Source organism: Camelus ferus, chromosome 4 (genome assembly GCF_009834535.1).
Source record: "Camelus ferus isolate YT-003-E chromosome 4, BCGSAC_Cfer_1.0, whole genome shotgun sequence".
Taxonomy (NCBI): Eukaryota; Metazoa; Chordata; class Mammalia; order Artiodactyla; family Camelidae; genus Camelus; species Camelus ferus.
Genome location: NC_045699.1, coordinates 50,695,812 through 50,710,660, shown reverse-complemented (window position 1 = coordinate 50,710,660; position 14,849 = coordinate 50,695,812). Strand labels below are relative to the sequence as shown.

At 38.1% G+C, this 14,849-nt stretch overlaps 1 long non-coding RNA gene across 1 annotated transcript in view; it reads left to right on the top strand.

The window, feature by feature from the left end:
• The window catches only part of LOC116663206, a 31,600-nt gene extending 21,023 nt beyond the window's left edge, over positions 1 to 10,577 (top strand). The window contains exon 4 of the long non-coding RNA XR_004319375.1: positions 8,835 to 10,577. This is a non-coding gene — a long non-coding RNA (uncharacterized LOC116663206). The remainder of the gene's footprint in view (positions 1 to 8,834) is intronic.
• The last annotated feature ends 4,272 nt before the right edge of the window (positions 10,578 to 14,849 follow it).

The following is a 14,849-nucleotide window of genomic DNA, read 5'->3' as shown; positions in this document are numbered from 1 at the left end:
TTTAGGCTGGTTGTTTTCATTCAGAAACAGAAGACTCAAAAAGACTTTTTTTTTAAACTCTTCCTTAACTGACTAAAAGAATTTAGATGAAGGGCCTTGTCCAGGTAAAGCACTATTAATAGCGATCTCTACAAGGAATATGGGCTAAGTGTGCTGGAACTTGGCAGGTCCTGGGACCAAAGTCCCCTCTGTGTCTCATTGTCTCTGCATAGCATAGCAAACATTTGTTTACCAAACATTTGTTCTTCCCATCTTGCTGTAAATTGTTTTTCTCCCTCTTGCGGTCCAACCCCTCTACCCGCTTTTTCTCTCAGATGGCATGTAAGTCCTAATTGCCTAACTTGTCCTTGGGCATCATATTCTTATGGAGTTCCCGTGTGCACATAAATTTGGGTTTTCTCCTGTTAATCTGTCTTGTGTCAATTTAGTTATTAGGTCAGCCAGAAGAGCCTAGAAGGATAGGAGAAAATTTTTCCTCCCCAACAGTTGGCATAGCTGGCAGGATTAACTTCACTGGTTGACACCACTTGCTCTGAGACTGCTGCTGCTAAGGAATCCAGCCAGCAGAATATGAAAGTTCGTAACACATTAGTCTCCCAAATCCCTGCCTGCAGGGTCTGTTGGAAGGCAGAGTGGTAAGGGCCCTTTATTTTCTTTTACTAAATTTAGATTAGCAGGAGAAAATTTTTGTGGAACTAATTCCTTAGGTTACAGTGACTCTGCTAAAAATTTGGTCAGTGACTACTCTTGATTTTTATGGATCTTTTTCCTCCCAAAGATGGTCACTGATTTTGTCTTTTTGTGTTGTTTGCCTTGTTTTATATATTGAGATCTTAGCTTTATGACCAATGAGAATAGTCTCTTTGATTTCCACAAGTTGGCAAGTGCACATACTGTAATGTATTTGGTGGTCAGTAGACTGGGATTCCAAACAGCTCTAGTCAGTTTGTTAGAAGCACAGGTAACAACCTGGGCTTACAGCTGGTGGCTCTTTGTTTGACCATGCTAGCTCTCAGGAGGAATTTGTCATAAGGGATCCCACTCCAAAAGGGAACCTTGTTGTCTCAATGTTTATTGTCTTGTTAGTGCTGGTAAAGTCCTATTCTAATAGTGTCTGCGTCCTGTCACAGATTAGTGGGTTTATGATTGGAGATGTCTCATACTCTTGTGGGTAACCAAAGACACCATTTGCATTACACCATTCTTACCTCATGTGACAACAAGGTCTTTGCTTTCTTAAACTAACTCTGAGAGTAAACTTTCTGGATCTTATAAGGGCTGCATCTTTTGCACTCTCTTGTGGGATGGTTCTTGAATCTTTGGTTAAATCATAAAAAAGCTTATTGGTTTGAGTTGCTATTTGAGATTAATATAAGATCCTACTCATCAATGGCCAGATGATGGACTATTTGAATTGACTATATTTGAAAGAAAAAAATAATCTTTAGAGACCTGTTATCCTAAGCAATTGTTTTGTTGATATAATGGCTAGCCTTAGGGGACTTCCTTAATAAGAGGGAAGGACAGAAATTAGGACAAAAATCAAAGTTTAATTAGATCACTTCCTATTTATATTTAGACATTTGCAGATATTGTGAAAAATCAGGACATTGGAATTATAATTGTACTGCACTTAAGAAAAAGAAGAAAAACAAGAGGAACTATTGGGCAAATAAAAGTAATCTTAAATGTCTAAGAACTGTGGTCTTAGAAGCTATAAGTATCTACCCCCCAAAAGATGACCAAACAAAAAACTGTGGGTTGTACCCCATTTGAAGTTAGATATGACTGAACAGAAAATGTGGGCTCAACCCCAGCTGTAACTAGGGTTCTACCAAACTACAGCCAGTCCTCAAGGAAATTACAACTCAGAATTACAATGGCCATTAGGAGGAACATTCCAATTAGGTAAGATCATTTAAAGAGTGTACTTGAAAGCAAGGGCTCCCAAATCAAACAAACAAATGAGATACCTATTTTAATTGGTATATAGGAAACTCCAAAAATGCTCAAAATTCCAAAATAACTTTGTTGAAAGATTTGTTGTAAAAGGCAGATAATAAGATGGGAGGCTGCTGGTCTGATTGTACTCATAACCACTGCTAATATTCGGAGCCTAATAAAAAATATTTAGGCCTCCTCCCCTAAGTTAAACGTATCCAGAGAAAAAGAAAAACATTCCAACATAAGTGGATGGGTATGTCAGTCTTTGATAAACAAATCAATTGCTGATTTATCTCAGAAGGCTTATAAATATTCTCATCTTAGGAAACAAAAATCTTTCTTGGAGGAACTTGCATTCCTACCCTATACCTCTGAAATGTAAACATTCTACAAACTTCAGGGAGGTAATTCTTATGAGAAGAAAAACAAAAGGGGAGGAAATGGTTATTTGAAAATTGAAGTGAATGAAAATTCATGTGTCTTCACTACCAGTATTAGTAGTAAAACATTTTGGCCATGTGAGTAGATAAACTTAACTTTTTCCAAATGCGAAAACAAAAGTTGGATTCGATTGCTCTTTTGTAAACCAGTAAGTTTTGTACTGTTGTGCCTGTCTCATGTTTAAAAAAATTTTAAACAGAAGCTGTAAGATCTCTGTTTATCTATCCATATATATGTTTATGTGTGTGTCTATATATGTATGTTGTAGATGTGTGATATTTTTCTAACTCTGGACAGTATTACTAAAATTAATTTGTAAAAGAGCTCTATTTAATTTGCTTAAACAAATAAGCACTTATAAAAAAAAATCTTAAAAATACAATAAAAACTAACCCAAATGTTTTTCAGGTTCATGTTATCTAGGATTAATCTCTAGCAAATAAAAGCAAGTTTAGGGTTATAGGTTTCATTAAAACACACATATCTTTAGCATTAGCAGCATTAAGTATAATAATTTTATTCTATCTAGGTTTACTAAAAGTCAAATAAGCTTATGTTATCTCTGTCACAAAATTTGTCAGCCAAAAAAAAAGCTCTAGTTGATGGTTGACTTTGTTTAATGCCTAATGAAGTTTTCATAAGTAAGCTAAACATAATTTTTTAGAATAAGTAAAATTAAATAGATGTAAGTAAGGTAAAATTTTTAGGTAAACTTTTAAATAATAATTATGTCTTATGGTGTGTGTGTGTGTGTGTGTATATATATATATATATATATGGTTAAAAATAGCTTCCAAAATCTTTTTGGTTGCTAGAAACCTTAAATTTCTGCTAGGTTGAGTTAAATAATGAGTTAAGTTAAATTCATTGAATATCTAAATCACTTCCAAATAAGATAAAATACTGAAATATTAATTGCTAAAGAAGTCTAAGTTTACCTACTTTTGACCTCTTATTATGGAGGAACTAATGATGTTTGGGCTTCATGGTAAACCTGTTTTATGCCAAATTGAAAAACTATGTTATGGGAAAACATACATTTCTAAAAATTATGAAATATATTCACACATCTGTTAATCAAATGACTGCTGGTCTAACAGTTCACAATTGCTTACTTCTTAGTTTTCACTAGAAATCAAGGTTTCTAAGGGTTAAATATTCTAATTCTAATACTTTGTTTTCCAGATATAATAGAAGTCTTCCCTCTTAAGCTAACTATGACTTAGAGCAATTTGGTGAATTACATATTTGTAAGCAGAATTGACACATTTATCTTTTTCTCCGTACCTGATTCCTCCAGAATTCAGAAATTCTCAGTGGGTATTATTTTCACAGCAATGTAGTTATTTGCATAAGTACAGTATGAATCTGTTCTTCTTGTAACAGCACAGAATTGGAAACATTGGTTATATTACCAAGGCTTTGACTGGAATATCATATTTGAGAGAACATGCATAGACTCAGATATGACCAGACAGCATTAAGGAACTAAAGTCAACTTTATGGAGTCACTAAAACCCCTTGGAAGAACAGCCTAGTACCTTGCTTAGGGTTCCCAGCAGTTTCACTAGATGAGTAAGGAAGGTCACTTCCTGGCAGATTCAGGAACCTTGAGATATTTTAGGGACCTCAGGAAAAGAGCAATTTATTCAAATCTATAGGTATTGCAGGCAAGTCTAATGGTAAATTCTTGGCTTGGCTTCCTGGCCTTGAAAGGCATTTAAAAGTGCAATGTGAAATTCTTTATGAAAGATTCCAGCAAAGCAGATATAAAAGAGTCTATATGGTCAATTAATATGGTTGCTGCACTTTCATAAATAACCAGACCAAGTTTATTGAAATTAGATCTATTTTTGCAGACAAATTACTCCTAATGTGGTTATCTTTGGTAAAAATGAGGGTAATTTTAGAGAGAAAAAATCATGTGTCAGTAATATACTTATGGATATAAGATTGTAGTATTGTCTGTTGTCTATGAGGTTTGTTTTCTACCTGTAAACATTCTAGATCCTGAATTCTCCCAGTTGCCTCTTATCTGTCTACAATTCTCCAAGTTAATATTTCTAATTTCTCCCATCCTTTTGCTTGAAATCATTAAGAACTAAAACTGTCCTTTTTTCCTGAAGCCCTGTGAAGTGAAGCTAGATGACTTGATATAAACTTCAGAGAAATCATCACAACAGCTCATATTTAGGCAATCTTCTTTGTGCCTGTTGCTGTGTGGGCCACTCAGAAAGTTTACCAGTACACCTGATGACCTTACCAGAGACATTCAAACTGAAAATCTATCAGATTGCCACTGCCTGCTCTCATTCTATCTAAAATGCTATGAGCTGAACATCTAGAAATCTTCTCAACTGACTGCCTTCAGAACTCTGAAAATGGGATTATAGTCTGCTCCAGTCACTAACCATTGTTTATGTTATTGTTGTTGTTGTTTGTTTGTTTCCATAGAAATACCTCTTATTAAATACCTGATTGCTTCTACCATTGGCCTAACTTGGGGAGTCTAACTGCATCAGCATCTCCTGAAATGAGTTTAACTGAACTAACGTATTGTCAGGATAAAGAGACTGATTCAGTAAGATGACACAATCTACCAGCTCAACTTCTGAACTGTGAAACTTCCTGGGGAACTTTCAGTGGTGGGACTGTAGGGGAGCAAAATTTGCCACCTCCAACCCCCAAGAGATATCTCTTTGGCAGGAGGATTATGTTAGGCTAGTTGCTTTAAGAAACAGAAGACTCTTCAGCAAATGGTATTGAGCAAGCTGGACAGCTGCATGTAAATCAGTGAAGTTAGAACACTCCCTCACACCATACACAAAAATAAACTCAAAGTGGCTTAAAGACTTAAACATAAGACAAGACACTATAAACCTCCTAGAAGAAAACATAGACAAAACATTCTCTGAAATAAATCTTAGTGATGTTCTCCTAGGGCAATCTATCCAGGCAATAGAAATAAAAGCAAAAATAAACAAATGGGACATAATTAAACTTATAAGCTTTTACACAGCAATAGAAACTATAAATAAAACAAAAAGACAATCTATAGAATGGGAGAAAATATTTGCAAATGATGGGACTGAGAAGGGCTTAATTTCCAGAATATGCAAACAACTCACACAACTCAATTACAAAAAGCAAACAACCCAATTGAAAAATGGGCAGAAGATCTAAACAAACATTTCTCCCGTGAAGACATACAAATGGCCAATAGGTGCATGAACAAATGCTGAATATTGTTAATTATAACAGAAACGAAAATCAACACTACAATGAAGTATCACCTCACATCAGTCAGAATGGCCATCATTAAAAAGCCCACAAACTTTTAAAAAATGCTGGAGAGGGTGTGGAGAAAGGGGAACCCTCCTACACAGTTGATGGGAATGTAGTTTGGTGCAGCCATTATGAAAAATAGTATGGAGATTCTTTAAAAAACTAAAAATGGACTTACCATATGATCCAGCAATCCCACTCCGCTCCTGGGCATATATCTGGAGGAAGCTCTAATTCAAAAAGATACATGCACCCCAGTATTCATAGCAGCACTATTTACAATAGCCAAGACATGGAAGCAACCTAAATGTCCATCAACAGATAACTGGATAGAGAACCTGTGGTATACACACACGCGCACACACACACACACGCACAATGGAATAGTACTCAGCCTCTAAAAAGAATGAAGTAATGCCATTTGCAGCAACATGGATGGACCTGGAGATTGTCATACTAGGAGAAATAAGCCAGAAAGAGAAATAAAAATACCATATGATATCACTTATATGTAGAATCTAAAAAAAAAAAAGGACATAAAGGAAATTATTTACAAAACAGAGACAGACTCATAGACATAGAAAACAAACTTATAGTTACCAGGGGAGAAAGAGGGTGGGGAGGGATAAATTGGGAGTTTGGGATTTGCAGATACTAACTACTATATATAAAATAGATAAACTACAAGGTCCTACTGTATAGCACAGAGAACTATAGTCAATATCTTGTAATAGCCTATAATGAAAAGGCATATATATACATATACATATCTATCTATCTATCTATATCTGAATGACTGTGACGTACACCAGAAATTAACACATTATAAACTGACTATACTTAAATACTAATTAAAAAAAGAAACAGAAGGCTCAGGAAGTCTTTCTTTCTACTTCCCCTTTAACTGCCTACAAGAATTTAGATAAAGGATCTGGTCCAGGAAGAACACTGTCAGTAGAGACATCTACAAAGACTGTGGGCAGGGGAACTTGGCAGGGCCTGAAGATCAAAGTCTCTGTGTCCTGTTGTCCCTGCATGGCAAAAATTTGTTTACCAGATACTTGTTTTTCCCATCTTCCTATAAGTCGTTTTCCTCCCCTTTGAAATCCCTCCTCGCCTTCTCTCAGATGGTACATAAGCCTCAGTTGCCTAACTTGTCCTTATGGAGCCCCTGTATGGACATACATTTGGGTTTTCTCCTATTAATCTGTCTTGTGTCAATTTAATTATTAGGTCAGCCAGAGGAACCCACAAGGGTGGGGGGAAAAATGTTTCTCTTCAGCCAGAATGACTGTCCCCTGAAATTTTGCACCCTGGCTGTCTCATTCACCCCACTGTGGTCCTGGCTCTGATTCTGAGGCAAGTTCCTCAGTTTCTGAGAAGGTTTCCAGCAGTACTGAACCCTAGTAGCTCATAGTTAATAAATACTTCTTAACAGACCTTTTACTGATGTATCTTCTTTTCTTGTCACACTTCCCCTACTTTCTCATTGCTGCATCCTGAATTCCCTTCCTTTCAAATACAGTGCCTCCACCCATATCCTTCTCAGTTTCTACTCCTCAGGGAACTTAAATTGTGGCAGGCATTGCTTAGAAATGGTGTTTTCTCTCCCCACCCCGACCCCATAAATGATTTATTTAAGCCTGTGATCAGTTTATGATATGATTCCATTAGCTGTAAAGGTTTATCTTCTCTGGGGCAGATCTGGGACTCAGATGTTCTGGTGCTCAGGATTAGACAGTTCCCTCCTTCCAAAGGCCTTTTGGTACAGGTTCAAACACGTACATGTGGGCACTTTTTGGTTCTGGGAGATGGAGGAAGGAGGTGTTGGATGTTGTTGTTCCTGTTTTGTTTTGTTTTGGTTTTGGTGGAGAGGCGTTTGGGGAGGTATGAGGGACGATAAAGACCATGGAAGGATAGGAAGTCAAAATTGGCTGGATAATCGCCTCAGCCTTTGCCTTCAATTGGGCCTATGCCTGAGGGCCTGGCTCTGAGCCCCTGTGGGAGTGGCCCCAGGGTGAGTAACGGAGTCTGTGTTCAGACAGACTGGCAAGCTTGGGGTACATGCAGCCCCACTTCAGGACAAAAGTGGCCAGAGAAAGGCAGCACACAAGCAGTGACCCATGCCCTGTGCCCTGCTTTCCCACGTTAGCCCCAGCCCCAGCCCCCAGACCACGGTGCTCATTCTGGCTCAGAGACCCGTCTGCAGAAATGGGCAGAGCTCGGTGGAACATCGGGGAAGACCCAGGGCAGGGCAGCTGGACTAATAGAGAGTCTGCATCTCTCATAAGGGGCTGGTGGGCTGCAGCCTGTCCCTTGAGCAGGACGAAGCAAAACACCCTGGGTAGGGAAGCCTTTGGGAAGGGGATAAATTCCTGAATGAGCAGGTAGAGGCACAGGGCTGACAAGTTTAGGAGACTTTGCTCATATGACCTACTTTGTACTCACAGGCAGCTGAAACCTGGGCTATTCAGCTAAGTGATGTTTGCCACAAGCTTGTTGGCATCCAGATGATTTAGTCAACCTGTCACACAAAAAGCCTGGGAGTCAATTATCCTGGGCTCTAGTTCTGTCACTAACAATAACATGGCAAGTCACTTGATTTCTCTGTGCTTCAGTTTCCTTCATCTTATAATGACCTCATGGGGCAAGATGAACCTTGAGATTCTTTTTACTATTAAGATAACCAGAATTCTTTTTCCAGAAAGTATGGTTGGACACATGGAGGCCTAGAGAATGTCCCACCATGTGGCTTCTGCCTTGGAGTTCAGAAGTGGCCCGTGGGCCTGGGATCCTCTTTCTCTTCCAGTGCTCTTGGATAAAATGCCAGGTTATGGCTGGACACTGGAATTGAAGAGGAGTGTCAGCTACAGCTTTTGCTTGAATGTCCACTTTGGGGCTTTATCTTAAATATTTGAGAGGCAGCCCTTATACTGATGTTTCTTTGCCCTTGAGACACCATACCTTCATTGAGTCCATTGTACATTATAAATTTGAGCATGAAACGCAGGTTGCCAAGCTGGCAACTAACTGTACCCATTTGTGGTTCGTTTGGACCGAATCCAAAAGTGCCTCTTGCAGCTGTCTGCTTATTTCCTGCCCAGCTTTTGATGTCTCTCCCGTGCTTATAACTGACACCTTTTTATTATTTTCACTCCCCACAGAGTTGGCAGAGTGCTGTTTCAGAAAGTTAAATGGCATGCGTCCCATGGAGGTGTGATGTCATGGTGCCCCTGCTTTTGAGAGCGGAAAGTCCATCTCCACAACACCGTAATTGGGGGTTGGGGGGGCCAAAGGCTGAGACTTCTCCAAGGGAGTGGCCTCTTCTGGCCCAGGCTGCGATCTGGGTGGCACAGCTGAACTGGCTGTGAACTGTCCATGTATTTCTGATTGGCAGCCAGGCTGGACAGTGATCAAACCAGACCAGTCTGACAATACAACACACTGCTCTATTTCAGAAGTAATTTTTAAGGAAGGATATTGTCCTGGGGGTGCCCAGCAGGGCTTTTGAAAGAAAACAAAAATCACATGTGGTCTAATCAGAGTGTCAGTGGGAAAGCACATGATGAAAAAGAACCTTTTGAAAGCATATTAGTAATTTCTGAATATGCCAATACAATCTTATAACAGTGATATCTAATATTTATTGACTGCCGACTATCTATCAGCTATATTCCGTGTACTTCTATGTGTATGAAATCACTGAGTTTTACCACAAACCTGCGGGGCAGGCGCTGTTGTTCTCCTACTATATAAATGGCAAAACCGAGGCACAGAGATGGTAGATAACTTGACCACTCAGCTCCAGAAGGGTCAAGACTGGGATTTGAAACCAGACCATTTAAGTTCGTAGCAAATGTAGAAAGGAGTGTCGTTAACTATATTTCTGGCCAAATTAGAAGTGGAGGAGACCTAATGAAAAAAAACATGCTTTTTTTTTTGTACTTATATGTGATGATGGATGTAAACTAAACTTATTGTGGTAATCATTTTACAATCTATGTAAGTCTGGTCATTATGCTGTATACGTTAAACTTATATAGTGCTCTATGTCAATTATATTTCAATAAAACTGGAAGAGAAAAGAAAAAAGAAAAAAAGAGAAGAGGCCACAGGGAACCCAAGCCCTCTGGAGTGGCTTGTCAGCCCCTGAGTGACCTTGGCCAGCCTCTCCGCTTTGTATGCTGCCACCTCGCACTCAGTGACTTTCCTGGGCTCTAGCCACAGTGGGAGACTTTGTACCTGTCTTGATTTGTTCATCCCCCTGTGCTTTTACGCACTCTTCCAGGAAAGCTCTTCTTCCATCTAAGTTTGGAGAAATCGTCAATTTTTAGACTCAGCTCAAATGTTGACTCCTCTTTGAAACTTTCTCAGACTTTTCATGGTGGGTTGTTGCTTGTTTGTGCTTCCTCAGCACCTGGCTCATCCTTTCTTCATTGCTTTGTTAAAAAACAAAAATTCAATCCAGTAAATTTGAAGATCTAATTGACTTTATTGAGCGATTCATGAATGGGGCAGCATCGTCTATCAAGTAGAGGGGTGAGAGAGGGGTTGTACAAAGTGGACAATTTTTATAGGAAGAAGGGTGGAGCAAGCGAGCTATTAGCCAGAGAAAAGGAAGGATTGTTTTTAGGCCAGGACATCTTTTTTTGCGGGGGAAGGGAACAGCAAGGGTTTTTATCATGCAGACTGACTTTCCTTCCTTTGGTGGGTGGAGAGGGCCCAGGTGGTAGATTACTTCATTGGTGCTGAATAGAAAATTCCAGTCGAGTTGACTGATTACATTTCTGGTGTAGGTGGAAACTGCAGTTAGGTTGGGCACTAAATCTAGGTTTGGTATCATGGGCTTTAGCACAAGTGACGCCATCTTGGGTTTGTGGAATTTTTTTTTTCTGTCAACAGCTTGTTTGAAGGAATACTGAAATTGTTTCCTCTCTCCTTACTAAGCTGTGAGCTCCTACAAAGCAAGGTAGCATCTAGCAGAGTGTGTGACACACAACTAGTGCTCCATAAATGTTTCCTGAAAAAAATGCCCAAAGCAAATATTCCTGTAAGCATATAGGGTAGGGGGACCCTGAAGAAAGAGAATCAGGCATAGCTTTCTTGACATAAGAGACGCCATTCTAAACCATTTTATGATCTAAGCCTGGTCACAATACTCACCCTTGAACAGGTCTCAGTAATTAACCATCCTAAGAGAAGCGAGGGGATGCAGGAACAAAGCAAAAGCAGTCAGAAAACAATAATTCAGCAATAAAACAGAGTCCTAGTTCCTCCTCGAGGGATGTACATCACAATCTGACACAAATCTTCGAGTTCTGCAAGTACTAAGGCCCCCCACCCAGGTGGAGAAGGGTAGCTACACACATGCTGAGATCCCAGGCTGCTTGGAACCTAAGGAGTGATGATGTTGACATTTTCTGACCCTCATGACTTTAATCGACTAAAGCTTGGACTCTGTCAACTTTTGCCCAAGTTCTATGCTGCATTCTCCTCTGCTCAAGCCTCTTCATGAGTACGCATGTCCCTTTAGTTTAAAACTCCCCCAAATTTGCTGTTCAGAGAGATACTGCTTTGGGAAAGATCACCATTGTTCTCCTTACTTCCTGCAAGTAACAAATCCTTCCTCTCCCTATCTCTGGCTTGACTGTCTTTTGGCTTGACACCCACCAAGAGGCAAACCCATTTTTCGGGCAATGTTCCCATCATGAAATAATTATGGGCATTCAGATATTCTGTCTTCAAGCTTACATAAAGAATTTTATTTTGGTTCTAATTATCTTGATAATTTTTTTTAATCCTTTCACTTATATTTTGGCTCATTTGCATAAATTGTTGACACTTTATAACTCTTTGACTCTTTGACAATGATACTAACATATGACTCATGCAGACACTCTGATGATGATGATGTTGATGATAAAGCACATATATATACACAAGTAACACCCTTATTTTTATGATTAACCATGGTACCCTCCCTTTTCATTCTACTGGGTAGGCAGGCGTGCAGGTAAAACCTGTTGAAGGAGATCCTGTTCCTATCCTGGACATGACAGGAGTTTGGAATTTTTAACGTGACTAATGAGCATCAAAGTTTCTTAAACAGAGTCTTTAAAAACTGGATTTGTTTGAGAATAATTTATTTATTAAATATTGACAAACTATTGGTTGGTTTCACCAAAGAGTGAAAGTTACAACTGATTACGAATTCTGCCTTTGCTCCGAGTATAGCTCTACTCTTTCCCTAAACAGTTGCTTACTTTGTCGAGGATGCCTGGCTCAGTGTGGCTCAGGCCCCTCAACTTCTTTTTGTCTTTTCTCCTCCTTTGTCAGGTAGCTTACCATCTTTGGCTGCAAGGTATTCATAGCCAGTCATTCGCTTTGCTGCAGATCCTTACAGACTCCTTTTTCACTCATAGTTTTCCTTTACTATGTTCTTTTCCCTTGTGCAGTTTACTCTCGTGTGCATTAATTTTTTTCTCTTCTGTGGTTTGTTTCCTTGGTTCTCCCCAACTGGACCCCCAAACTTGGAGCCCTCTTTCTCTGTGTTTATCCTTCAGATCACCTTTAGGGCCATCTCTGCTTAACTCAGTGTTAATTCTATTTACTCACTAAAACTGTTCTTTGGGGTGTGTGAAGTCTAAATCAGGACTTTTAGTAATTAACTCTTGATTTTTAGAAAGGTAATTTTCTTGCTCCCTAGGGGAGAGAGATGGAATTCTTAGGGACATTACACCAAGGAGAGCCTCCCTCCACTCTTACCGCTATCCTTCCCCAATATCAACAATCTCCCTACCCATGAAATATCTTGGCCGTTTTACTTTAAAGCTCAGCAGAACATTTTACATAATGTTTTGATGTGGTTGTAGAAAACTGATCCCTGCTGACAGAGAAGCACTTTTTGAAAAAAGTTTTAATTTTCAAACAATGAGTATAAGCTGGCTGCCCTGACCCTTACCCCACTTCTGAGCCTCTCCCCATTGGGCTGGGGTGAAGGTGGCTGGCAAAAGTAAAATTGAATGTTTACTAATTTATGCAAGTGCTTGAAGAAATTTTATTGAATATTCCTATAATCTTAAAATGGAAAAGGAATCTGTAAACATCAAAGCCAGAAACCCTAAAGGAAAAGATTCATAGTTTAACAAAGTAAAAAAAAAAAATGATGGCAATTTGGGAAAACTATCTGCAACACATGTAATGTTTGAGGAGTTAAAACACTTGGTACAAGAGTTTAACAAGTGAAAAAGAAAACATTGAACACTTGTATAAAAAACGGTCAGTAAACAAGAAGAGATGTTCAACCTTACTAGCAATCAAAGAAAATATAAGTCAAAACAACAATAACTTAGATTGGACATAATTTAAAAACTGATAAGAATGTTAATAAAGGATGAAAAACTAGGCACATTCATACCAATATACACCTATTAGAAATGCTAAAGTACTGACAATTGCCAGTGCTGACAAGGATGTGGAGCAATTGGAACTCTCATACACTGATGGTGAGAATGCAGAACGGAACAGCCACTGTGCAAGACAATTTGGAAGTTTCTTGTGAAGTTAAATATACATCTACTATATAACCTAGCACTCTCACTTCTGGGTATTTATGCTAGAAAAATGAAAACTTATATTCACACATACACAACTGTGTATGAACGTTTATAGGCAGCATTATTCACAACTGCCAAAAATTGGGGAAAAATGTCTTTCAGTGACTGAATGAAGAAGCAAATTGTATATATCCATATAATGAAATACTACTTAGCAATAAAAATACCCACCAGAAGGATGAATGAAATATTATCATTGGATGAATCTCAAATGCATTATGCTGAGTAAAAGAAGCCAGTGTCAAAAAATTTTATATTATATAGATTTCATCTATGTGACTGTCTTGAAAAAATAGAAGATTTATAGGGACAAAGAATAGATCAAGGGTTGCCAAGGGTTTAGGTGTGGGAGATGGTGGGGCTGATGTGTCTATGAAAAGATAGGACAAAGTAGATTTGGGGGAGGTGAAGCATTTCTCTATCCTGATTATGGTGGTGGTAACACAAAGCTATGTATGTGTTAAGAATCATAGAACTGTATACCAAAAGAAAAATTTAAATTTTACTCTAGGATAATTAAAAAAAAAACTCTATAGATATTCTGGCCCCTTATTCATGAGAGTAAATGTGCCACTTTATGGAGGATAATTTAGCTATATGTATCAAAATGTAAAGTATGTCTATTCTATTATTTAGCAATTACACTTTTGCTAAAATATTCTAAGGAATCTTGGGCATGTGTGCAAATATAGTACAAGGATGTTCATGTTAGCATTTTTTAATCATTGTGAAAAAGAGATACAAACTGGGGTGGAGGGAAATAGCTCAGTGGTAGAGCATATGCTTAGCATGCATGAGGTCCTGGTTCAATCCCCAGTACCCCTATTTAAAATAAAAAAAAAGTTACTAACGTTAAGTCTGTCTGTGGGCATTTGATTTCAAGTTATGATAGATACATATAGTGGAATATGATACATCAATTTAAAATGATATAAATCTATACTTGTTCATATGGAAGATGTTCATAATATAGAATGTAGTGAAAATTTATAAATTATTAGTAACATGTAAACATGCATGCTCATGTAACGTATTTTTACGTAAATATGCCAACATATAAAAATAGTTTACAAATAATATATGTGGTATGATCTTGTTTTTAAAAATGAGAAGTGTATGTCCAAATGCATATTTATTCACTGAAAAAAATTTGGAAGAATGTACACCAGACATACTGGCAGAAGTCATGTATTACTTATGTATTTTAAAAATTTATTTTGATTTTTACAAAAATCCATGCAAGGTTTGAAGGCTTGAGTTTTAGAGCATGACAAAATGTTCCCAAGTCAAAACAGATGTATTCAAATATTACATGCTCCAAAAAAGTATACTGCCCAAACTGCATGAAAGAGAGCATTTAGCTGCATATTTCTTGGATTGCTGAGACCAGCAATATTATTTCCACTGTTGAACTTTTCACCCTCCAATATGTGTGGGTTACTAACACACTCCCTCATTTTTGAGTTGCCTTTGATATTTAAAATGTAATTCTTGGACTGAAGGAACATAACCTCAAGGTGTTTATATGGTTAAAAATCAAATAATGCATGTTGTTTAGTATAA